The sequence below is a fragment of the Hyla sarda genome, chromosome 6 (assembly GCF_029499605.1).
Source record: "Hyla sarda isolate aHylSar1 chromosome 6, aHylSar1.hap1, whole genome shotgun sequence".
NCBI lineage: Eukaryota > Metazoa > Chordata > Amphibia > Anura > Hylidae > Hyla > Hyla sarda.
In genome coordinates this window covers 188,592,621-188,620,474 of record NC_079194.1, presented here as the reverse complement: position 1 = coordinate 188,620,474, position 27,854 = coordinate 188,592,621, and the positions used below count along the sequence as shown (strand labels likewise).

At 41.6% G+C, this 27,854-nt stretch overlaps 1 long non-coding RNA gene across 1 annotated transcript in view; it reads left to right on the top strand.

Annotated features, from left to right (window-relative positions):
- Positions 1–21,511, top strand: part of LOC130277669 (uncharacterized) — a 31,365-nt gene extending 9,854 nt beyond the window's left edge. Inside the window, exon 3 of the long non-coding RNA XR_008845517.1 lies at positions 21,429–21,511. This is a non-coding gene — a long non-coding RNA (uncharacterized LOC130277669). The remainder of the gene's footprint in view (positions 1–21,428) is intronic.
- Positions 21,512–27,854: the final 6,343 nt, after the last annotated feature.

Sequence of the window (27,854 nt, the reverse complement as noted above, 5' to 3'; positions counted from 1 at the left end):
GGGTTTCACAGGAATAGCAGCAAAGTGAAGGAGAAAATTCACAATCTTCATTTTTTACACTCGCATGTTCTTGTAGACCCAATTTTTGAATTTTTGCAAGGGGTAAAAAGGAGAAAATTTTTACTTGTATTTGAAACACAATTTCTCTCGAGTAAGCACATACCTCATATGTCTATGTAAAGTGTTCGGCGGGCGCAGTAGAGGGCTCAGAAGGGAAGGAGCGTCAAATGGTTTTTGGGGGGCATGTCACCTTTAGGAAGCCCCTATGGTGCCAGAACAGCAAAAACCCCCACATGGCATACCATTTTGGAAACTAGACCCCTCGGGGAACGTAACAAGGGGAAATGTGAACCTTAATACCCCACAGGTGATTCACGACTTTTGCATATGTAAAAAAAACAAAACATTTTTTTACCTAAAATGCTTGGTTTCCCTAAAGTTTTACATTTTTAAAAAGGGTAATAGCAGAAAAAAAAAAATAAAAATTTGAAGCCCAATTTCTCCCGATTCAGAAAACACCCCATATGGGGGTGAAAAGTGCTCTGCTGGCGCACTACAGGTCTCAGAAGAGAAGGAGTCACATTTGGCTTTTTTGAAGGAAATTTTGCTCTGGGGGCATGCCGCATTTAGGAAGCCCCTATGGTGCCAGGACAGCAAAAAAAAACACATGGCATACCATTTTGGAAACTAGACCCCTCAGGGAACGTAACAAGGGGTAAAGTGAACCTTAATACCCTACAGGTGTTTCACGACTTTTGCATATGTAAAAAAAAATAAAAAAATGTACCTAAAATGCTTGGTTTCCCAAAAAATTTACATTTATACAAAGGGTTAAAGCAGAAAATACCCCCCAAAATTTGAATCACAATTTCTCCCGATTCAGAAAACACCCCATATGGGGGTGAAAAGTGCTCTGCTGGCGCACTACAGGTCTCAGAAGAGAAGGAGTCACATTTGGCTTTTTGAAAGCAAATTTTGCTCTGGGGGCATGCCGCATTTAGGAAGCCCCTATGGTGCCAGGACCGCAAAAAAAGCCCACATGGCATAACATTTTGGAAACTAGAGCCCTCGGGGAATGTAACAAGGGGTTAAGTGAACCTTAATACCCCACAGGCGTTTCACGACTATTGCATATGTAAAAAAAATAAAAATTTTTTACCTAAAATGCTTCTTTTCCCAAAAACTTTACATTTTTAAAAAGGGTAAAAGCAGAAAATACCCCCCAAAATTTGAAGCCCAATTTCTCCCGAGTACGGCGATACCCCATATGTGACCATTAACTGTTTCCTTGAAATACGACAGGGCTCCAAAGTGAGAGCGCCATGCGCATTTGAGGCCTAAATTAGGGATTGCATAGGGGTGGACATAGAGGTATTCTACGCCAGTGATTCCCAAACAGGGTGCCTCCAGCTGTTGCAAAACTCCCAGCATGCCTGGACAGTCAACGGCTGTCCGACAATACTGGGAGTTGTTGTTTTGCAACAGCTGGAGGCTCCGTTTTGGAAACAGTGGCGTACCAGGCGCTTTAATTTTTATTGGGGAGGGGAGGGGGGCTGTGTAGGGGTATGTGTATATGTAGTGTTTTTTAATTTTTATTTTATTTTTTGTGGTAGTGTAGTGTAGTGTTTTTAGGGTACAGTCGCACGGGCGGGGGTTCACAGTAGTTTCTCGCTGGCAGTTTGAGCTGTTGCAGAAAATTTGCTGCAGCTCAAACTTGCAGCCCGATACTTACTGTAATCCTCCGCCCATGTGAGCGTACCCTGTACATTCACATTGGGGGGGACATCCAGCTGTTGCAAAACTACAACTCCCAGCATGCGCTGACAGACTGTACATGCTGAGAGTTTTAGTTTTGCAACAGCTGTAGGCACACTGGTTATGTATCACGGAGTTTGTGACCTTACTCAGTGTTTCAAAACCAGTGTGCCTCCAGTTGTTGCAAAACTACAACTCCCAGCATGTACGGTGCATGGTGTAAGGTGACTGCTGGGAGTTGTAGTTTGCAACAGCTGGAGGCACAGCGGTCGTGAAACACTGAGTTAGGTTAAAAAAAAATCTAAGTTTCACAACCAGTGTGCCTTCAGCTGTTGCAAAACTACAACTCTCAGCAGTCACCGACAGCCAACGGGCATGCTGGGAGTTGTAGTTATGCAACCAGCAGATGCACCACTACAACTCCCAGCATGCACTTTAGCTGTTTGTGCAAGCTGGGAGTTGTAGTTATACAACAGCTGAAGGTACACTTTTCCATAGAAAAAATGTGCCTGCAGCTGTTGCAAAACCATAAGTCCCAGCATTCCCATAAGGGAATGCTGGGAGTTGTGGTGGTCTGCCTCCTGCTTTTGCATAACTACAGCTCCCAGCATGCCCTTTTTGCATGCTGGGAGCTGTTGCTAAGCAACAGCAGGAGGCTGTAACTCACCTCCTGCTGCTGCTTTATCACAGGACTGTCCCTCGCCGCCGCCGTCGCTCCTGGGGCCCCGATCCCAACATTGACGCCGGGGATCGGGGTCCCCAGCACCCGGGGTCGTCTTCCCGCACCCACTCACGCCCTCCGGAAGAGGGGCGGAGCGGGTGCGGGAGTGACACCCGCAGCAGGCGCCCTGATTGGTCGGCCGATAATCCGGCCGACGAATCAGGGCGATTGTGAGGTGGCACCAGTGCCACCTCAACCCTGCAGGCTCTGGCTGTTCGGGGCCGTCAGAGACGGCCCCGAACAGCCAGTAATTCCGGGTCACCGGGTCACTGGAGACCCGATTGACCCGGAATCGCCGCAGATCGCTGGACTGAATTGTCCAGTGATCTGCGGCGATCGCCGACATGGGCCGGCATAATGACCCCCCTGGGCGATATGCCGGGATGCCTGCTGAACGATTTCAGCAGGCATCCGGCTCCGGTCCCCAACCGGCTAGCGGTGGGGACCCGTATTCCCACGGGCGTATGGATACGCCCTGCGTCCTTAAGGACTCGGGATGCAGGGCGTATCCATACGCCCTGCGTCCTTAAGAGGTTAAAAAAACATTCCCCCACAGCCCTTGTTAACCATTTTATTAAAATTTTAAAAAATCCAGTTCATCCGTCATAATCCATCGAATCCGCAGTAATCCTCTGTATACACAGATCTGAAATGAGAAGAAAAAAAATGGGTTAGGACATTTTTTGCGCTCTTCGCAGGGGAGAGCGCCCATAATGCAAAGTCTACCTAAACAGGGAGCATCCAATTGGTGCAAAACTACAACTCCCAGCATGCCCAAACAGCCTTTGGCTGTCTGGGCATGCTGGGGGTTTTAGTTTAGCAACAGCTGGAGTCTCCCTGTCTGGGAAGACACTGGCAGAAGGGTCTGTTCATATTATCCAAAACGGACAATGTTAACAGAGCTTCAGACATATCAGCCTGGATCCTGTTGTAGCTCCGCCCCTAATGACATCATCACTAGGGGCTGAGCAACACGGGGACTGGACAGAGGTAAGGGGACTTCTTCATCTTCTGTATACACTATATACAGCTATCTATAGATAGATATAGATAGCTGTATATATTGTAGACTGCCCAAAGGGTTAACCTTCACTGTCCAGCAGTGCAAGTTAACTCTTTCCTTGCCGGGCTGGCTTAGCGCACAGCTCAACAAGGGGTTAAGTGAGCCAGCAATGTGTATACTGTATACTCATTGCAGGCTCACTGTAAGTTCTTGCTGGGCAGTAGATATAAGATGTATACCTGTGGCTCAGCATCAGCTGTTCTCCCAGCTCTGTAGCCCTTAGAACAGCTGATCCCGACATTCACATCAGGAGGAGTGACATCCGCTGTGATCTGGCCCTTACTGCAGGTACTACTGCTCCCAACATGGAGCACACTCTGCTCCATGCTGGGAGTTGTAGTACCTGCATTATTAGACAGATCACAGCGAGTGTCACTCTGTGATTCTCCTGTATAATGTATAGATGCGGCGGCCGCCCACATCTGTACATTATACAGGAGGATTGCAATGGGCCATCTGTCTATTAGTACAGGAACTACTACTCCAGCAGCTGTTGCAAAACCATAAGTCCCAGCTTTCCCATAAGGGAATGCTGGGAGTTGTGGTGGTCTGCCTCCTGCTTTTGCATAACTACAGCTCCCAGCATGCCCTTTTTGCATGCTGGGAGCTGTTGCTAAGCAACAGCAGGAGGCTGTAACTCACCTCCTGCTGCTGCTTTATCACAGGACTGTCCCTCGCCGCCGCCGTCGCTCCTGGGGCCCCGATCCCAACATTGACGCCGGGGATCGGGGTCCCCAGCACCCGGGGTCATCTTCCCGCACCCGCTCACGCCCTCCGGAAGAGGGGCGGAGCGGGTGCGGGAGTGACACCCGCAGCAGGCGCCCTGATTGGTCGGCCGATAATCCGGCCGACGAATCAGGGCGATTGTGAGGTGGCACCAGTGCCACCTCAACCCTGCAGGCTCTGGCTGTTCGGGGCCGTCAGAGACGGCCCCGAACAGCCAGTAATTCCGGGTCACCGGGTCACTGGAGACCCGATTGACCCGGAATCGCCGCAGATCGCTGGACTGAATTGTCCAGTGATCTGCGGCGATCGCCGACATGGGCCGGCATAATGACCCCCCTGGGCGATATGCCGGGATGCCTGCTGAACGATTTCAGCAGGCATCCGGCTCCGGTCCCCAACCGGCTAGCGGTGGGGACCGGTATTCCCACGGGCGTATGGATACGCCCTGCGTCCTTAAGGACTCGGGATGCAGGGCGTATCCATACGCCCTGCGTCCTTAAGAGGTTAAAAAAACATTCCCCCACAGCCCTTGTTAACCATTTTATTAAAATTTTAAAAAATCCAGTTCATCCGTCATAATCCATCGAATCCGCAGTAATCCTCTGTATACACAGATCTGAAATGAGAAGAAAAAAAATGGGTTAGGACATTTTTTGCGCTCTTCGCAGGGGAGAGCGCCCATAATGCAAAGTCTACCTAAACAGGGAGCATCCAATTGGTGCAAAACTACAACTCCCAGCATGCCCAAACAGCCTTTGGCTGTCTGGGCATGCTGGGGGTTTTAGTTTAGCAACAGCTGGAGTCTCCCTGTCTGGGAAGACACTGGCAGAAGGGTCTGTTCACATTATCCAAAACGGACAATGTTAACAGAGCTTCAGACATATCAGCCTGGATCCTGTTGTAGCTCCGCCCCTAATGACATCATCACTAGGGGCTGAGCAACACGGGGACTGGACAGAGGTAAGGGGACTTCTTCATCTTCTGTATACACTATATACAGCTATCTATAGATAGATATAGATAGCTGTATATATTGTAGACTGCCCAAAGGGTTAACCTTCACTGTCCAGCAGTGCAAGTTAACTCTTTCCTTGCCGGGCTGGCTTAGCGCACAGCTCAACAAGGGGTTAAGTGAGCCAGCAATGTGTATACTGTATACTCATTGCAGGCTCACTGTAAGTTCTTGCTGGGCAGTAGATATAAGATGTATACCTGTGGCTCAGCATCAGCTGTTCTCCCAGCTCTGTAGCCCTTAGAACAGCTGATCCCGACATTCACATCAGGAGGAGTGACATCCGCTGTGATCTGGCCCTTACTGCAGGTACTACTGCTCCCAACATGGAGCACACTCTGCTCCATGCTGGGAGTTGTAGTACCTGCATTATTAGACAGATCACAGCGAGTGTCACTCTGTGATTCTCCTGTATAATGTATAGATGCGGCGGCCGCCCACATCTGTACATTATACAGGAGGATTGCAATGGGCCATCTGTCTATTAGTACAGGAACTACTACTCCAATCATGGATCAGTGTGTTCCATTCTGGGAGTAGTAGTACTACCTTAAAAATGTAAAAAAAAAATAAGTGAAAAACACACACACACTACATTTTTATTATTGTCAGCTACATTTTTAGTGCCTTACCCACCCACATAAATTGATCCCTGTTTAAAAATGAATAAAAATGTTGTTATAAAAAAATATACATTTCGTTAAATACAATTTTTCCATCACTACTGTATCTTTTTTATTATTATTTTTAAATGGTACGCTACGAAATTTTTATAAAAAAGGTAGCTCACTTTTTTGGATCACTAAAGTTCAAAAAAGATTAAAAACCTAAGCCAGGATTTTCCTGGAGTAAATGTAAGCAAACTTTTACTCTATTGCGACTTTTTTGCGACATTTGCATTTTATAAATCTCTAACTACCGTAAGCTGATTTGAAAAAGTTGCTTACAAAAGCTGAAATCATTATTTTTACTTTTCTCGCTCTGAAGAAGAATTGTCGCAAAGAAAAATGTGTAGTCGCAACTGCGACTTTTTAGCGAACAAATATAAGAAAAAAAACGGGTAAACACTTTCATGAATGTCCCCCTAAGTCCACAGCTATCCCTCTGTCAAGGCTTCTGCTTCTATCCTCAACTTCTATCCTCAGTAAACCCATGCTGGCTATCACTTATAATCAGGGGTCAAGTCTTGGGGAAAAAAGTGCAGGAAGATTTCCACTCAATGGCTGGCACTGCAGGTCTTCTGTTAATGGGAATCGGTGTTCCTGCTGTGGAAAAAGTACAGGAACCAGTTCCCACACATTCCTACAGGACTTTAGCCCTGCTTATAATATTATTACCCCTTATGAATTCCTGTATGTAGTCCCTTATGAGCCCTACAAACAATTTTGCCACAAAGGATGTTAAGCTTACAGGTCTACTGTATAATTATCTGGGGAAGACCTAGAACCTGTTTTGATGATTGGTACATTGGAAGATTGGTTATTGTTCTTCCACAGTGACAGTCCTAACCTAAATAACCTAAATAAGTGAGGGACAGTGAAAGGTTGGAGGCACACAACTTCTGGAGTGCGGATGGACCCTATCTGCATAGGTTCCTCCTCAGGCACCGACTGATGTTTAGGAGCAGAAGAGGAGACAGGCAAAAAAGGAGAGACATAGGAAGAACAATATTCCCATCTGTGTTCACGTAAATATCTATCTAAATGAACTGCTAAAGTCATAGCTTGGTCTAAGGTGTGAGGAAAGGGGTAAGTCACTAACACATCCTTAAGGACATCTGACAACCCCAGTATAAATTGACAAAACAAAGCTGGGGTATTCCATCTGAAAGCCACACGCCACTTTCTGAAGTCTGCACAATACTCCTCAATAGGTCTACGCCCTTGCTTTACTGTATGCAACTGAGATTCAGCGTACATAGCACATTCTGGTTCAGCCTACAAGAGACCCAATCCCACAAATAAAGCTTCCACTGAGGACGACTCCGGAGCATTGGGATCAAGGGAAAATACCAATTTCTCGGGATCCCCTTGCAGAAGAGACATAACAATACCTACTCTTTGGGACTCAGAGTAGCTGGTAACCTAAAGGATAATTTGCAGCTCTCACACAAAGTTTTGAATTCTTTCCGGTTACCAGAAAATTGATCCAGGAGACTAACTTGTGGCTCTAAAGGAGTTGAAGATGGAGAAGTAGGATTAGTAGTGTGTGATGACTCAAGCTCCAGGATTTTTGCCAGCAACCTTTGAATCAGCTGCTCTTGGTGTTCCAACCTGTCAATCAAGTCCTGGTTGATTCTAGACTGAGCTTTAGAATTCTCTTGCTGCTATACCTTCTCAGCTAAATCCTGAACCAACTGAGTAAGGTTCTGCATCTGACCAACTAGAGCTGTCATGGGGTCCATGACTAACAACTAAAGAGATGCAGTAATTGAGCTTGCTAAAATGTCATGTCTGGGCAGGGAAGGAGTGCACACTATTCTCGCCCCACTCCCCTGTCCCTGCCTACTTACGTACCTGCCCTAGACAACAGGTCCGTAACCACAGTGACGGTCCCTACCTAAATAAGTGAGGGACAGTCAAAAGGTCAAAACAATAAACTACAAAACTGACAAAAGGTCCTGAAAGGCTGGAGTCACACAACTAACAGAAAACAAACCTAAACACACAAAAATACCTAGTTAGTGAGCCGAGTCTAAACTAGGAGAGCAGGAAGTACAAAAACGCTAATACCAGAGAGAAGACTCAGAGAGCAGAGCCAAAGGGTCAAAATGCCAGATATCACAGGTACAGTAAAAAGTTAGCTAGGAGACAAACAGAACTATTTAGCAAGCAAAGACTGGGAGTAGGCTGCCAGCTTAAATTGGTCCAGACCAGGTGTTCAATCAAGGTCAGCTGACCAGTCTCAGCAGACAGGGGTAACCAAAGCAACAGGACCAAACAAAAGCTCTCAGTTCAAGTTAACCCTTCGGTTCTTTACATAGTTACTGTGAAAGGCCAGCCAAAAGTATACATCTGCTGGTGATGTAGACAAATACTGTCTTAAGCCTAGTGGAACGCATTGTACTCCCCTCATAAGTGCATACCACCTACGTACATCTAAGTGGTGTACCATTTTGTTCCTGTTAAAGTCCTAAGGGCCTGGTTACTGTAAAAGGCCAGCAAAAAGTACACACCTGCTGGTGTTGTAGACACATACTGTTTTAAGCGTAGTGAAGCGTATTGTCCTCCCCTCATGTATGCACTAAGTATGTCAGGCAGAGAAGTGCCAGGACATGCACAGATGAGTAGCAGAGGCTCTAAATTCATCAGGCGCAGGCAGAGGTCTAGGGACGGGCGGCAGCAGGAGTTGCAGCGAGAGGCCTGAGCTCATTGGGCCGCTATATGGTCTCGTCATGCTTCCGCCACCTCCACACTGTGTCATTCAGCCATTATATGGTCTCCTCATGCTTCCGCCAACTCCAGGCTGTGTCATTTTGCCACTGTATGGTCTCCTCATTCCGCCACCACCTCAAGGCTGTGCCATTCAGCCACTATGTGGTCTGTTCAAGCTTCCGCCACCTCCAAGCTGTGTCACTGTACAGCCATGGGTTCTCCTCACGCTGCAGGCACATTAAATAAAACATTTTAGGTTCATGTATTTGAAATCTTAAATTTAAATGTCTCGCCAGGCTGTTGCCACCTCCAGGCTGGGTCATTCTGCCACTATATGGTCTCCTCGTGCTGCCACCACCTCCGTGCTGTGTCATTCAGGAATTATATGGTCTCCTCATGCTGCTGCCACCTCCACACTGCATCATTAATCCACTATATATCTCCTCATGCTTCCTCCACCTCCACGCTTAGTCATTCAGCCACTATATGGTCTCCTCATACTGATGCCACCTCCAGGCTCTGTCATTTTGCCGCTCTGCGACAGTGATTCTAATAGCAAGGCCTCTAATTTGCATGTCGTACTGAATAACAGTATTATTTAACTAACCCAGCACACACCAAATTCATGTTACAGCAAGGAAAAGTTTTCTACACCCCTACTGAGGCTTTCTGTAGGCCAGGAATAACCATTTTTTATAGAGAGTTACCACAAATAAAATCGGACCAAACCAACTTTTTTGGGGAAAATTCTGCGAATTGCCCAAATCGAAATTTTCAAAAATCTCATCTCCTCTCATCTCTATCTCTCATCTCAAAAAGCCTGGCCCTATATGTTTCTCCTTCAAATGTTCTACATTATACACTTAAGGAGCATAAATAAGCATTTAATTCAGAGCACATCTCATCCGGGAGTGTTGTCCCCAAATGACTTTCTAAGCTTCTGTTGATCAATAAATTAATCTCCAGTGTTTAGTTTTAGCTGAGATTAGAGCCTTGACTTTGCATGCATTTTTTCCCTAAATAGTACTTTTCGAAATGTTTAGAGCAGTGATCTCCAACCTGTAGGTCCACAGCTGATGCCAAACTACAACTCTAGTATACCCTTGGTGTCTTCAACATAATAATGTAATATTTCACTCTTATCTATCATTTACTACAACCATAGATATAATAACTGCTCTGCATAGGCAATCACTAACCCCAGCAGTGTCCCTCCTCAATCAGTGACTACCTAACCAACAAATAATGTGAGTATACGACGTGTACAGGAACAAGAAAGAGGAGGGCATAAAAAGACAATTGAGAAACAATTACAAGACTTAACTAATCATAAAAACATTGTGATTTTGCTGTATTGCTAATAAGTAATGGTAAATGCAAATAGATAATTGGCTAATATAGTATAAATGTCACTATAATAACATTTTTTTTAATATAAATAAGTATAAAAAAGAACAATACATGTGATTGATAATTGATATTGATTATTGAGTATTATTAATAAAGATAAGCTATATCAAGAATAATTCATTTTTTTTTTTTTTTTTTTAAATAATGTACTGGATGTCACATTATGGAAAAAAAAAAAAAAGCTTGATTTTTAAGAGGCCCATGCATATAATTACATTTGGTGTTGCTTCTTCAGGAGGTAAAGGTGCTGCTGATATGAGACCCATAACTTCTATGATGGATAATGCAGAAAAATAGTATACTAAAGACTATATATATATATATATATATATATATATATATATATATATATATATATATATACAGTATTTTGCAAACTACTGCCTTTTCCCTTGTCTCTGGCTCTCATTTCAATTCTGATGCTTTCATTTCTCAGCACACATGAGTAAAACCATTGAAAGCCCCCAGACTTTCATAAAGAACCGTAATGGTAATATCTACCATCTATCCAACAGCTTCGGAAAGCCAATTTGGTGTGGCAGGTCTAATGTTCTCTTCTTTACTTGTATGCAGCACATTCATCTGTTGCATGGTTCTATCTGTACAAAGCTACTACTTTCAGCACAAACATAAATGTTGAAGTTTTCCCATGATGCTTTGGAATACTCTTCAATTTAGTTCTTTTTAGGATGCAATTATAGACATAGTGAGGGTGAATGGATGTATTATTTCCTGTCTCAAAAGAGAAAACATTCTTTTAAAATATATATAGGCAATTACTTTGGTAACTGATGTGAACCAAACAAATAAATAAAAATAAAAAATAAATAAATATTGCATTCTTCAAACTATGTTATGGACATTTTGTCACTTACAAACATTGCTTCATAGAGCTCCGTGCAACAATACATGCAGTACCTACTAATCGATGTTACTAATCTTATTGACTTACAGGGTCCATAGTATTACAGACAAATGTGATCAGGTGTCTCAGTCTTATGATGGCCATTATGAGTCACAAGCCTTTTTCTCACCATAGTCTTTATTCAGAAAGACATAACTCATCAAATTTATTTCAACCCATAGACTTTAACCGCCTAAAGGACATAACAATTTTTTTTTTTTTTGCAATTTCATTTTTTTCCTCCTTGCCTTCTAATAGCCATAACTTTACAGATCCTTGTTTTTAGCGCCATTGTACAGTACTTTGTAATGATATCACTCATTTTACCTCTAAATATATGACACAACCTGAAATATTTGTGGGGCAAAATAAATTAAAAATAAAAATAAAATAAAAGTTTTGCTTCTTTTGAGCAGTTTTTCTTTTCACACAGTGCAGTTTTTAGTACAAATTATGTTATTTCTACTATGTTGGCCAATATGATTACACTGATACCAAATTTACTGTACATATGTTTTGTTTTATTTGACTACTACTACTACTTTTTGCAAGAAAATGAGTATGCTTAAAACTGACCTATTTCAACTCCTATAAATCTTTTAATATTCCGGTGCTGTATGATGGCTCATTTTGTATGCCATAACCTGTATTTTTATTTTACTTCATGGGAACCTTTTGATGTGTTTTATTTTTATTTATTTATTTTTTGGCATATGAAACGACCAAAAAATCAGCAATTCTAGACATTGCTTTCTTTCTTTCTTTCTTTTTTTTCTGATTTATCGTGCGGTTTCATTAATATTATATTTCAATAATTCGGATATTTTCACACATGGTGAAATATGTTTTTACTTATTTTTTCTTCCATTGTTTTATTTGAAAAATGGGAAAAGAGAGGTGAAATAAACTTTTATTAGGGTTGGGGGCAATAGCATAGCAGTGATGCATAGAATAGTGTTATCGGCTCTCCACTTATGCAGGCTGTCGAAGCTGCTTGTATTTCTGAAGCATGGATCTGATGGCACAGACCATGATCAGGAACTTCCAGCTGTTGTCACAGCTAATCAGAACCCTGCGATTTTGCCTCAGTGGTCCCGATTGCTTCCCAAAGGGTCCAGGAACTGCATTTTGCAGTTTAAAAGGGTTATTGTCATACATCAGTTGTGGGTCAGGGCTGCTGAAAACAGCCGGGACTCACCAGGTATGAAGCACACTCAGCTCCGGCGTAGACACCAAGCATTCTTAAGGTGTTAATGTCCAGAAAGTAAGCAATTAACTCCACACAGCTGTTTCAAAAGAGCTGTGCAGAGTATTGCAGCATCATGGAAATGATGTTGCTGTTAGAGCAAAGAGCTAGCTGTCAGTGACAGCCGGGCATTGTAGTGAGAAATTAGGGATGGTGTATTACCGTACTTTTCTACCTGATCAATGTGTACACAGTAAAATGTGATCACCAATGCATTGTATCTGCAGGAGCTGCTTGGTTTTAGGACACCCAGATCACATGACAATTTAAAAACATTATTTTAGCATCACTGTGTGCTATTAAACAAATATGTAATTTTTGACGTTTCCCAAATATAAAAAAATAATAATAACAATTTACTAAGATGAAAATGTCATAAAAATAAAGCCTGGTGTATCACCCAAAATTTACAAAAAAATATGAAGACCATTTATAGTTTTTATATTAGCAAGAACTAAAAAATTTTAAAAAGGTGTCAGTCCGGGGAGTGCTTAAAATGTTACTGACAACCTCTGTCACTCTCTCTCATTTGAATTGCTATCCATGAATGGTCCAAGTCCACCAGAGCAGAAGTCGATCTCTCTGTTCTGAATTCAAAGGATAGGGGATAAGATGTCAGATTGCCAGGGTCCCGCTGCTGGGGACAACGGGGATCAGCGAGTTCGCTCTGCACGTAATGACAGGCAATACAGGGGCCGGAGCATCGTTACGTAACGGCTCCGCCCCTCGTGACGTCACGGCCCGCCCCCGTCAATACAAGTCTATGGGAAGGAGGCGTGGCGGTCGCCCCCTGCCATAGACTTGCATTAAGGGGACGGGCCGTGATGTCATGAGGGGCGGAGCCATGACGTCACACTGCTCCGGCCCCTGTATCGCCCGTCATTACGCACAGAGCGAACTCGCTCTGTGCAGTAATGATGGCGGGGTGCCGCAGCGGCGATCCCCGGGTCCCCAGCAGCGGAACTGCAGCGATCTAACATCTTATCCCCTATCCTTTGGATAGGGGATAAGATGCCAGGGGCGAGTACCCCTTTAAGGGTTTTGCTTGAATGCTTCCATTGATAAGATCTTGAGAAAGCACATTAGATATTCACAATCTGAACTGCTATTTTGAGAGCAGTTTAGATATTAGTAAATATATCCCTTTATTTATATTCCTCATCTCTTGATTTCCATTTTCCTCGTGTCTCCCCCTCCCTTCCTCTCCAGCTTTTCACTGTTTCCAGTGCATATATGATTTCCTAGAATGGATTATCATTCCTGCTGTGACTAGTGCCTCAAACCACAGCTGCCAACTACAAAAGCTGATCACTCAATCCTTTGTCATTCAGAATTAGCAACAATAAAAAAAAACTGAAACAAAAGAATATTTACCCTGAAAATAAATATATATTTGTAATTAGCAGCCAGTCCATCTCAGGAGGATCACCACTTTTCTGCTTGTCCTATTAGGAAGTGGCTTAGCTAGAGAGGACATGTCTAGTCGCTCTTCTATGATTGTTAGCGCTGTGATCAACTTTACTCCAGAGCCTAACGGATGAGTCATTTCCAATTGAAGACATAAAGGGATTTGTCTAAAACTGTTGTGATTTCAGTGAAGCAGAAAAAAAGACTTCACGAGTGAGTTCAAATAACCGTCACATGGATAGAGCTGTGCTTTCTTCACAGCATCGACTATGACAGCCTCAAACTTTCCTCTTAATCTTCAGGCCTTGGTGCTTTTCCGGACTAGCTCTGATAACAATGTCATCCCTCTCATCATCTGGGCATCTCCTTTGGCATAAAGTTACTTGTCTGCCAGACCTCCCCCCTGCACTCCCCTTATCGTCGTTGACAGTCAATAGTTGTTTATGGATTTGTCTTTGCTTTAGGGACTGACTGTAGAATAAAGGGAGCAGAGACGTGTAGCATCTAGAGTCTTTGTGTGCATCTAAGGAAATTAGATGGAGTGAATAAATCCCCTCACTCACTCGGAAGAAAGATCGACTCGTTCTTGGATTGCAGTAATTTTTTCTGCATTTTTTAAAATCTTCTTAGAAATTGTTTATTATTGATGTATCATATTATGAGTTTTAAGTCAGATAATGATGTTTAACTCACATTTTACTTTCATACTAAGAAAGTATAAATCACAAAGCCAGGCCAAAGAGCTACTATGGGGCCCTAGGGTAGAAGTTAAACCAACAAATCCCATTCCCGGGATCAAAAATACCCTTATTATTATCCCATCCTAATACATCACTTTTATTAATGTGTTTATTAAAAGGTATAACAAAAAAAGTTTAAAAACACCAGTGTCACCAGTCTAACTAGGTATACGTAACTAGGTTTACGTCAATGTGGCATGTTGGCATGCTCCCACAATCTAATTATACTAGAAGTATAAATCATATATACTGTTGATGGCTGCAGTCCTAACAACAAGTGTAATAAAAAATATGACCAGTGACACAGGCTTATTAAAAACTCAGACAAATAGCCCCCCTGACATGTTTTGCACCTCAGAGCTTCATCAGAGGTGTTGTCTAATGGCCTCTAGAAGAAGCATTTTTTTTTGTCTTTTTCCCATTGTTGCTGTGGTAAAAAGCTATGGAGGACTCCCAAATCCACCAAGGATTCACTTATGATTCAGGCACCATGAAAATAATGACGAGTTTCCTTTCAATGGGCACTTTCAGTTAACTCCTTAACCCCTAAGGACCTCGAACATTTTCGCTTTTTCCTCCTTCCTTTCTAAAAATCATAACGCTTTCAATTTTGCACCTACAGACCCATATAAGGGCTTGTTTTTTGCATCACCATTTGTATTTTGCAATGACATAATTTATTATAGAATATAACCTGCGGCGAAACAAAAAAAAAAAACGCAATTTTGCAACTGTTGGGGGCTCCCGTTTCTTTGGGGGCTTATCTTTATTCTGTAGGTCCATACGGTTACAAGGATACCCAATTTATGTAGGTTTTATTTTAATACTTAAAAAATTTATAAAATACTTGCACCAAAATTTGTATGTTTAAAATTGGCATCTTATGACCCCTATAGCTTTTTATTTTTCTGTGTACGGGGTGGTATGAGGGCTCATTTCTTGCGCCCTCATCTATAGTTTTCATAGGTACCGTTTTGATGGGACTTTTTGATCGCTTTTTATTAATATTTTTATGGTATATGAAATGACCAAAAATGCACAATTTTGGACTTTTTTTTTTACGTGTAAGCCATCGACCGTGTGGTTTAGCTAACCTACAGTAATATTTTAATAGTTTGGACATTTACAAATGCGGCGGTACCACATATGATTATTTTTATTCTTTATTACATTATTTTATTTTAAAAAATGGGAACGGGGGGGGGGGGGGTGATTTAACCCCTTAACGACGCAGGACGTATATTTACGTCCTGCGCCGGCTCCCGCGATATGAAGCGGGATCAATGGCCGGGACCCGCGGCTAATACCACACATCGCCGATCGCGGCGATGTGCGGTATTAACCCTTTAGAAGCGGCGGTCAAAGCTGACCGCCGCTTCTAAAGTGAAACTGAAAGTGACCCGGCTGCTCAGTCGGGCTGTTCGGGACCGCCGCGGTGAAATCGCGGCGTCCCGAACAGCTGACCGGACACCGGGAGGGCCCTTACCTGCCTCCCCGGTGTCCGATCGGCGAATGACTGCTCCGTGCCTGAGATCCAGGCAGGAGCAGTCAAGCGTCGATAACACTGATCACAGGCGTGTTAATACACGCCTGTGATCTGTGTAAGAGATCAGTGTGTGCAGTGTTATAGGTCCCTATGGGACCTATAACACTGCAAAAAAAATGTAAAAAAAAAGTGTTAATAAAGGTCATTTAACCCCTTCCCTAATACAAGTTTGAATCACCCCCTTTTCCCATAAAAAAATAAAACAGTGTAAAAAAAATTAAAAATAAACATATGTGGTATCGACGCGTGCGTAAATGTCCGAACTATAAACATATATCATTAATTAAGCCGTACGGTCAATGGCGTACGCGCCAAAAAATTCCAAAGTCCAAAAAAGCGTATTTTGGTCACTTTTTATACCATAAAAAAATGAATAAAAAGTGACCAAAAAGTCCGATCAAAACAAAAATCATACCGATAAAAACTTCAGATCACGGCGCAAAAAATTAGTCCTCATACCGCCCCGTATGTGGAAAAATAAAAAAGTTATAGGGGTCAGAAGATGACATTTTTAAACGTATAAATTTTCCTGCATGTAGTTATGAATTTTTCCAGAAGTGCGACAAAATCAAACCTATATAAGTAGGGTATCATTTTAACCGTATGGACCTACAGAATAATGATAAGGTGTAATTTTTACCGAAATATGCACTGCGTAGAAACGGAAGCCCCCAAAAGTTACAAAATGGCGTTTTTTTCGATTTTGTCGCACAATGATTTTTTTTTCCCGTTTCGCCGTGCATTTTTGGGTAAAATGACTAATGTCACTGCAAAGTAGAATTTTTAAAAGGTAAGGAGGAAAAAATGAAAGTGCAAAAACTGAAAAACCCTGAGTCCTTAAGGGGTTAAACTTTTAATAGGGAAGGGGTTAATGAACTTTTATAAAAAATAAATAAATAAATAAAAGGAAATTACACTTTTTTTAATTTTTAGCCCCCATAGGGGTCAAAGCAATCTTCTGATTGGATACACTGATCAGTGCTCTGCCATTGCAAAGCACTGATCAGTATAACCGGCGCTCTGCTGCTCCTGCCTGCTGCGCAGGCATGGAGCAGTAGATCGCTGATCGGACAACGGAGAGGCAGGTGAGGACCCTCCCGTCATATGGTAATATGATCGGGACATCGTGATTTTATTGCGATAGTCCCGATCAGCTCCGCTGCGCTGTAGGGATTGTTTTACTTTAGTTTTAGACGCTGCAATCAACTTTGATCGTGGCATCTAAAGGGTTAATGCTGGTCATCGGCCCGATTGGCCTTGCCCGGCATAAGCCGTGGGTCCTGGCTGCTGGTGAGAATGATTTAAACCTGATAAATGGGACCAGGGCGCACAGGTATGCCCTGAGTCCTCAATGATCGGGGATGCAGGGCGTATGCCTTTAGACTCGGCGGTCTGAAGTGAAACCGAAAGCTGCCCGGCAGCTCAGCCGGGCTGTTCGGGACCGCCGCTGTGAAGTTCCGGTGTCCCGAACAGCTTGCAGGACACCAGGAGGATCCCTACCTGCATCCTGCATGTTCAATCGCTGAATGACTGCTCCGTGCCTGAAATCCAGGCAGGAACAGTCGAGCGGCAATAACACTGAACAATGCCATGTTAATACATGACAGTGAACAGTGTAAGGCTAAGTTTCTACTTTTTTTTTTTTTGGGGGGGACGGGGACGCCAAGAAAAATGCCAATTCTGCCGCATGGCGTTTTTTTGGCCAAATAACGCTGCGGCCAGATGTTAGCTGTAAATCAATGAGAAATGGCAAAAATGTTATTCCACTTGGCGTTTTTCACTTTGGCGTTTTTTGTTTATACGTATGGGTTTTTTTTCACTCTTTTTTGGCGTTTTTCAGCTCCTTGGCGGTTTTCTAAAATTGCAGCATGTTGAGCCACTGGCGTTTTTTTCCCTGAAATTGTGGCGTTTTTCTCCTATAGAAGTCTATGGGAGTAAAAAAAAACACCAAGAAAAACGCCATGTGGGTTTTAACTTTGACGTTTTTTCAGGCAGTTTTTATTCTCTTTTGGACTTTAGCGATCAAAAAAAGTGATGGAGATACCTTTTTTAATAACATTTTGTAGGGTACCATTAAAAAAATAATAAAAAAGATACAGTAGTGATGGAAAAAATAGCATTTAACAAAATGTATATTTTCTATACAACATTTTTATTAATTTTTAAACAGGGATCAATTTATGTGGGCGGGCAGGGCACTAAAAATATAGCTGACAATAATAAAAATGTAGTGTGTGTGTGTGTTTTTCACTTTTTATTCTTTATTTTTTAGGTGGTACTACTACTCACAGCATGGAACACACACTGTTCCATGATGGGAGCAGTAGTTCCTCTACTAATTGACAGATCGCCCCGGGTTCCATTGCGATCCTCCTGTATAATTTATAGATGCGGCCGACCGCTCTTCTATGGTCCCCTGCACTGCCCTATATATATACCTATTCATATTTCCCACAGAGAGCTGCTATTGGCCAGATATATGGCAGGAAATATGAATAGGTATATATACACAGCAGTGCAGGAGACCGTAGAAGAGCGGCCAGCTGCATCTATGTATTATACAGGAGGATCACAGCGGGTGTCAGGAGTGGCACTCACTGAGATCTTTCTATTAATGCAGGTACTACAGCTCCCAATATGGAGCAGAGTATGCTGCATGATGGGAGTAATAGTACCTGCAGTTAAGGAAAGATCACAGAGGGTATCACTCCTGACATCCGCTGTGATCCTCCCATCTATTGCAGAGATGTGGAGTGGCTCTATACAGCGCTCGCATCTCTGCACTATACTGCGACCAGTGATGTAAATAGAACATCACTCATTCATATTTCCCTCTGGGATGAATGAGTAAAATATGAATGAGTGATGTTCTATTCACATCACTGGCCGGAGTATAGTGCAGAGATGTGAGTGCTGTATAGAGCCTCTCCACATCTCTGCTATAGTATGGATGATCGCATCAGGCGTTATGTCTATTAGTACAGGTACTATTACTCCCCTCATGGAACAGTCTGTTCCATGCTGGGAGTAGTAGTACTACCTAAAAAAAATGACAAAAAATTTAGAAAAAAAGGGAAAAAATGTTGTTATGAAAAATATAAATTTTGTTAAATATTTATTTTCCATCACTACTGTATCCTTTTTTTTTTTTTTTTTTTTGGTACCCAACAAAAAAATGCCAAATTTACACACAAATGAAATTTCCACCCAAATGAAAAAAACACCAGAAAAAACACCAGGAAAAACGCCAGATGCAGGAAATTGCACTGGCGTTTCTTCAGGCATCTTTTCTTGCATTTTTATCAAACCAAAAAACACAGGACAAAAAACCAAGTAGAAACTTAGCCTAAGAGATCAGTGTGTGCAATGTTACAGTCCCCTATGGGGGCTATAATATTGCAAAAAATAAGATGAAAAAAAAAAATGTTAAAAATTTTGATTTAACCCCTTCCCTAAGAACAGTCAGCATCACCCTCCTTTTCCCATAAAAAAAAAACAATTTCATTAAATTAAAAATATGTGGTATTGCTGTATGCGTAAATGTCTAAACTATAAAAATATATTGTTAATTAAACTGCACGGTCAATGACGTACACGTAAAAAAATTCCAAAGTTCAAAATAGTGTATTTTGGTCACTTTTTATACCATTAAAAAATGAATAAAAAGCGATCAAAAAGTCCAATCAAAACAGAAAAGGCAAAATAAAACCTATATAAGTAGGGTATCATTTTAACTGTATGGACCTACAGAATAATGATAAGGTGTCATTCTTACAAAAAATGCACTGCGTAGAAACAGAAGCCCCCAAAAGTTACAAAATTGTGTTTTTTCTTCAATTTTGTCACCCAATGATTTTTTTTCCATTTTGCCATGGATTTTTGGGCAAAATGACTAATGTCACTGCAAATCAGAATTGGTGGCACAAAATATAAGCCATAATATGGATTTTTAGGTGGAAAATTGAAAGGGTTATGATTTTAAAAGGCAAGGAGGAAAAAACAAAAATGCCAAAACTGAAAAACGCTAAAGGGGTCCTTAAGGCGTTTAACAAAAACTATCTTTTGAAATGTTGAATAGACAAGTTTTGATCTATAGCTAAAACTAATAGCTAAAACTAGCTAAAAGAAGAACATCCCACGGAAACAAATTTACAGTGTAAGTCTATGGGATTGTCTTTGTCAGCTGCACTTTTCTTACTGCTCATTCTAAACTTTTGACATGTCAATAGAATGTGTTAAATGTTCTTTGATACAACAGGTATACTTTAAGCATTATCTACTGCTTAAAATAGAATATTTGTGTGATGTTTCACAGGACAGGTCCATAGTGAGAGACATGCTGCATAACTTTTCTCTTCAATGACCAAGATATGAATTCCCTGAACAAGGGACCTCCTCCCTCTAATATGAGAGGATGGAGCATTGTGCTTTTTAAGCCAGGCAAAGCTTTACCCCCTTAAGGACACAGCCCATTTTGACCTTAAGGATACAGACAATTTCGTTTTTGCATTTTCATTTCCCCCCCCCCCCCCTGCCATTTTAAGAGATTATAACACTCCCATTTCTGTAGACTGGAACACTGATGATAGTGGATCCGCTGGACATGTGTAGTAAATGACTCAGAACGTACCAGGGAGCGGAGACTAAGGTGCTGCTGGTTTTCATCAGAGCCGGCCGCAAAGTGGGATGGACTTGCTGTGGCAGGTGGCACCCAGGTCGCTACCCCTGGCACAGCTCAACCACACAGGCGGCTGAGGAGATTCGAGGCACAGGTGGGATAAGGCAATTCGTAGTCTGGATAGCAAGAGGTCAGGGCAGGTGGCACAGTAGCTTAGTCAGGAACATAGCAAATAGTCAGTAGGCAGGTGGCAAAGGAGCAAGGAGTATGATACACGGCAAGGTAATACACAGGAATGCTTTCTCTAAGGCTCTAGGGCAACAAAAATCCGTCAGGGAAGTGTGGGAGGTAGAGGTATTTATCAATGAGCCACAGATATTACTTGGCTAATGGGCGCGCTGCCCCTTTAAATCTTAAAGCTCCGGCGCGCCCTAGGTGATGGGGACACGCGCACTGGAGCAGAAAAGCAGAGGCGGGGGCAGAAGAAGCACAAGGTGAGTGATGGGCTGGGACTCACATGCGGGCATGTCCCGCAATGCGAATCCCAGCCCCGCCGGCAGCAGCAGGTAATGGGACCAGGCGCTTATGGCCAGCGTGTGCGGCCAGAGAGCATAACGTAACAGAGACAAAGCTTTTGTTTCCCAATTAGAGACCAATATGAAGGCTAGTTTTTTTGCACGACCAATTGTACTTTGTAAGAACACCTTTCATTTTACCATAAAATGTATGGTGCAACCAAAAACTATTTGCAAAATTGGAGGGTTTGTTCTTACGCAGTGCACTTTACGGTAAAATTGCCATGTTCTGTTTATTCTGTAAGTTAGTATGATTAAAAAAAATTTTTACTGGGTGTTTGGTTTCACTAGGACTGCACGCCCCTTTTATGTGCGAGTGTGACCATTGCAGGTCAGAGGCCCAACGAAGCACAAGCAGATGCGAAACAGCGCCATAGCCTTTTTCTGTACCCCCCAACCCACTATGTGTGAGAAGATGAAGGACTTCTAATAAAGAAGAAAGAATAAGGAAGAAGTGGTGAGTGCCGTCATTCAAACATTCTACCATGAAAACGTTTTCTTTACTATGCATATTTAATGTCTGAGCACTGCTAGTCTGTAAAGACTCCGCAAATTATACTTCCCTACTGCACACACCTATTGTCCATTGAGTGACACAAGTAGCGGCTGTGACGGACTTCCTTTTTTTTTTACCCTACATGAATGATTAAAATACCTATAGTTCCATACTTTACTATTATTGCAATGGTTGAATTTTTTTTTTTAAAGAAAATAAGTATGTTTAAGATTTCCCTATTCTGACCCCCTATAGCTTACTCAGTTTCCAACATGCCACATACAGGGCTGCATGATTGTTCATCTTTTGTGTCGTGATCTGTAGTTTTTATCAGTACTTTGACACCCCTTGGCATTGATCACGGCATCTATGGGGTTAATGGCAAACATCAGCAGGATCGCCATTATCGGTGAGACCCTGGCTACTAGTAGCAGGAACTCACCTGCCCCGTAGTGAGCACAGCTACTTCGCTTACTCCCCAAGCGTTCCGTTCCATAAATGTAGTGTTGTGCGCAAATTTACTGCCTGCAATGCTGTACATTTACGGCACGTCTCCTTGAGGGGTTAAATGCTTACTTATCCAAAACTAAAATAATTTTACCTGGTTAAATAAGTAAGCTAAATGTTCCTTTCTCTGTTTTATTACCATGTAACAGGGGTGGGCAATCTGCGTTTTCCTGCTGTGAATGGACTAAGTCTCCTGTCGTTTTCTTGTTGTGAAAATGCTGTCAAGTCATATCACCTACTAGTAATGTAAAATCACCAGGTGGTAGCTATTCATTCAGCAGCCTTTATATAAACCGGCTTCTTGCTGTCTTGTTGCGAGTTACATTTCTATTTGTTTTTGCTATTTCAACAGCGGACTCTGCATTTTTGTAATGTCATGTTTTAAGTCCACTGCCTCATATTTTTCCTATGATAAAATTATTTTAATCTTCTATTCAGAAATAGATACATTTAGGCAATATTGTATATAATTGGACAGGAAAAAATTTATAGGTAAAAGGCATGTAAAATAAAACCCTAAATTACTCTAACAAAAATTGTGTTTGCATTCCACCACACACAAATAATTGTGTTTTGTTATGTATTATATGGTGCATTAAATGTCACCATTGCACTATTTTTCAGCAGCTAGTAGCCAACACAAAATTGCCTTTCTCCCCAAACTCCCTGACTATATTAGTTAGCAGATAAAAAACATATTGTGATGTTGCGGGACAGCCGATAGGCAGGTATTACCAATGGTTCACCACTCACACTTCTACTTTGGCAACAATAAATGGCTCATCTGTTTCTCATGGAGGTACTGTCTGCAGACCTTTCGGATAGGACTGAAAAATTACTTCTAGTTCTGATAACTGGATCACTTTCACAACCGCACCCACGTTTCAGACCTTGTTTTCCCAACACCCTCACTTGTCTACTTGTTTTCCCAACACCCTCACTTGTCTACATTCCCCTAAAATCAGACAGCCCCTTTCCATTACCCCTCCCCTCTATTTATGTATTTTATATTTACTCCAATACATTAGTTTTTGGATTTTATTTGTGGTCTTTAAAGTGATGAAGTAGGATGTTACAAAAGCAAACTGCAAGCCATTCACTTCCATGACCACTCCTATCTAGCCCCAGGTTAATAGCAGAGGCCATTTACCCAGTGTACCATCCTGCCCACAAAGTCCATTTCCTGCTTGTCAGACCAGCACTACTGCTCCTTCTTTAAAGAATCGCCCTAACAGAACAGTTAACCCTTCCGATTAGCTCCACAAGGGTATGTGCCATGTCAACTTTCAGCACACCAGTGCCTTCTTAGCCTCAATTCCCTGTCCCTCCTTCTGTGGGCCAGATATCAAAAGGCAGGCTTATTGTAAACACATCACAGCCCTTTTCACAGGCTTCCACCTAGCTGTCTCCTCATCCTCCGTGTGGTGATGCAGTGTACTAGCAACATCACTTGTGTCTCCTTGCCAGTACTAGATCCCTTGCTTGCATACCTGCATTTGGTGGTTGTCGGTTCAGGAAGCCTTCATCCCTGTTGCTAACTACTACAATCATACATTTATGAAGTCAAAACAACAGGATTCATTGAGCAGCCTCCTAAAGTGACAATTAAATTTTCATGCATGATTTTCATGCTGTTGGAGCAATGAATCATCTAAGCGGTCCTAACAGCTTCTGCCTGCCCATAGATCTCTCCCAAACAGGTCAAGCTGTGGGGTGGGGAACAGCTACTGAGGACCACCCGATAACCTGTGGTTTGGTCTCATACGGTGATGACAGGTTCCCTTTAGGCTGTTTCATTTTTTTAAACTGCAACAGTCCTTTTTAATTCTAAGCCAGAAGTTGCCGAATCCACTTCTGGCTAAGGGCTGGTTCACATCATGTTTTCCCCCAAACGGGAGCGCATACGGCAGGGGGGAGCTAAAACCTTGCGCTCCCGTATGCCTTTCTATGCACTCCCATATGTAATTCATTTCAATGAGCCTGCCGGAGTGAAAAGTTCGGTCCGGTCGGCTAATTTTTGCGCCGTATGCGCTTTTTCCCTGCACCTAAAACCGTGATATACCACAGTTTTAGGTCCGGTTGTAAAAGTGCATACAGCGCAAAAATGAGCCGACCGGACCGAATGTTTCACTCCGGACGGCTCATTGAAATGAATTACATACGGGAGTGCATAGAAAGGCATACGGGAGCGCAAGGATTTAGCTCCACCCTGCCGTATGCGATTCCATATGGGAGAAAACGGGATGTGAACCCAGCCTTAGGCTCAAAAATGCTGAAGGGGTCAGCAGCCTTAGGCTATGTTTACATTACAGAAATTTGGCTATTCTGCTTAAATTCTGTTCTGCAAAGCTTACTGCAGAATGTTTGCAGTTTTGAGAAACTTGAGTGGAATTTCATCGGAATATGTGCTCACAAAACCAAATTCTGTTGATTCAAAGCCCCATAGAGTTCAAAAAGATCCAACCTGGAATTCTGCATATTTTTACATTTAAATTTAGCTAAATTTATATTTTTGCACAATTCAGAATGTCATGTAAATGGGACAGGGGAAGCCAAATTGAACATAATGGCCCAGATTTATCAAACTGTATGAGAGAAAAAATTTAGTGATTTTCCCCACAGCAACCAATCACAACTCAGCTTTCACTTTACCACAGCTCGTTAGCTGAGCTGCGATATGTGCTTTAAATTTTGCAGAATTTCCATTCAGAATTTCACAGTTTGAACATAGCCAATAAGCAATTATTTATAAAGAATTGTCCTATTCCCGTTGTGTTGTAACCCACACTCTTATGTTACGATACTCCACACAGCTGCATAAGGGTTCTGCATGTTTACAATGAGGAGATTTATCACAACTATTGCAAATAAAAAGTGAAGCGGTTTCTCATAGCAACCATTTACCATTTCCAGCTCTCAGTTTGCAGAAATTCTTTGTAAAATAAAGCAGAGACCTGATTCTTGGGTTACTGGTCAACTTTGCACTAGTTTTGCTAAAAAGAAACGTGTCAATTCCCTGGTTGGACTTGATGGACCTATGTCTTTTTTCAACCATACTAACTATGTAACTATGTTACTATGTAAGTGCTCAACTACTTAATTAAAGTGTACATATTGCCAGAGTCGTGCTTAAAAGTCCTATATGTTTGCCCCCTAGAGAGCTTTTCCATTATATTGTACTGTTTTTATAGAAATGTCAGTACTGATCATATCAAGGGTTGCATTCAGGTTTGGCTTTTCCTAATGGCTTTCATCTTGGCTGCCCTTGTGTGTCATTCAAATGACCTGGACTATGGCATGTGTCATCATGTTGTCATATTGTGATCATGGGGCTCTTCCCAGAGCTGCTCCAGTCCATTTAGGGTTTTATAGAGGAGAAAGCATATTCAAACTTTACTAGTGTTTTTCTTATTATTATTATTATTATTATTATCATTACTTTTATTTATGGCAAGCATAGCATTTATGTATAACAAACAATAGGATACTTGCCAACAGTCATTGTAATCTAATATATAATACATTTCTTAGAATATCAATTAAACTGCAGGTCTGCTACATCTACTGTATCTATCTTTCTTTTTATCTAAAGTAGAAAAAAACGCAGCACACGAAAAGTGTCTTCAGTGCAAAAAAGTTATATTTATTCCATCCTTAGCAAGAAATACAAAAATGCTACATTTCGGTAGTCTCACACCACCAGGCATCTTTTTATCTATCTATCTATCTATCTATCTATCTCTCTATCTATCTATTTCTCTATCTATATTATGCTTTCACATATACACTGCACAACCTTTTATATCTTTGCAGTAGAAGTTGCATGGGATTTCACAAATGGCCTCTCAATGTTGGATGGCTGCCAATAGTTACATAGTCAGTATGGTTGAAAAAAGACATATGTCCATCAAGTTCAACCAAGAACTTGAAGGGAAGGAGTATGGTGGGATGAAGGGGAAGGGATGTGATTTTATGTTACTGCATAAGCATTAATATTATGTTGTTCTAGGAATGTATCTAACCCTGTTTTGAAGCTTCCAACTGTCCCTGCTGTGAACAGTTCCTGAGGTAGACTATTCTATAAATTCACAGTTCATATAGTAAAAAAGGCATGTAACCCTTTGAGACTAAACCTTTTCTTCTCCAGATGGAGTAAGTGCCCCCTTGTCCTTTGAGGGGGTTTAACCTGGAACAGTTTTTTCCCTATATTTTTTGTATGGGCTGTTTATATAGTTTTATATGTTGATCATATCCCCCCTTAAAAAAACTGTGGGAAGAGAAAAGAAAAACATCATCGCTATCTAAATATTTATAACACACATGGTAAACGTATCAGAAAAAATCTACGTGTTTTTTATTAAAATGAAAAAAATGTGATATGAAAATCATTATTGGTGTATAGCCAGGGCCGTATTTACAGGTTGTGCTGCTCTGTGATTCCACAGAATATTTCATGTTGATCTGTCCAAACCAAATCTTCATGTGTTACTTGCAGGTTGTGTTGCTGATTCGCACAGAATGTGGCAAAATCAATAATAAATCCACAACATAATAAACATGTTCTTGTTCCAAATCAGCAGGTAAAATTCACAGCTGTTTTAACCCATTGAGAATATTTTTCCCTCCACGTTACAGCTTGGTTGCCTCAGATAAAGCAAAACTATACAGGTATATAATTTTTTTTACTCAATAAAATGCTGCCCCCTTCAACACTGCTTTCCTAGTCACAGGCTCTCATACAGTATGTACAGTATAGCAGCTAGATGAGAGACGTTAAAGAGGTACTCTGGATAGCAAAACATATTCATATTTTGTTCCCTCATAGTCAGACCAACTGTATTGTAATATGCACTCTTTACCTGAACTTACTGGGATGTTTTTCTTGTTGGAATATGCTGTGACAGGCATAAGGGAAGAAAAACCTGCCATAATCTGTCCACTCTGTTTCCCCTTTCTAATATTGTCCAACCATTCCCCCTTTCTAACAGTCTCAGTAGTGAAGACTGCTGGGAAATGTAGTTTTAGTAGAGTGTGCAGGAGGAAGAATAAGAGAGAAAATGGACTAATAGGTAGAGGAAGAAGGTAATAGAGAATGGTGCCAGAAACATCCCAGACCTTGTGGAGTACTTTAGGTTTTTATTTTTTATTTTAGGTCTCTGGATTACCCCTTTTATGCATAATAATCTAGTGTGACCACCCAAGGGTCCACATAAACCTGGAGTTGGCCCTGTGTGGCTGCATCATTTTTGTTATGACAAAAATCCATGCATGAACAGGTATCTCAGAAGACATTTCATAGCAAGAGATATCAATTTGGTATGGGTTATAAGTTCCTAAAATCTTATTAGCCATTGATATTCATGAGAAGTATAAAGAGAGATTATAAAGATAGTAAAAATCTAATGTACTTAAAAATCACATGTGTGGAAACTGTGTGGAAATAAAAATAATTGTCAATGCCATACTTTAGACAGTGGGTTGGTTGTCAGATAAAATGCCTTGTATTTATGTCTATTTTTGTTGTGATTCTGATGTTTACTCCTTTAAATGGGCACTCTCATGATTTTTTTTTTTTTTTTTGCTATTGCACTCCTTATGGAAAATAAAAAATCTTTCTAATGTAATTTGATTTTAAAAAATGAAGTTTTCTATGTTTTATTTGTGTTTAAAAAAGCTGCCACTAGGTGTCTCCCTACTTGTACAGAGCACATTTCTCCCCATCTCTTGCACAGACTTTGGACTCCTGCTGGCCTG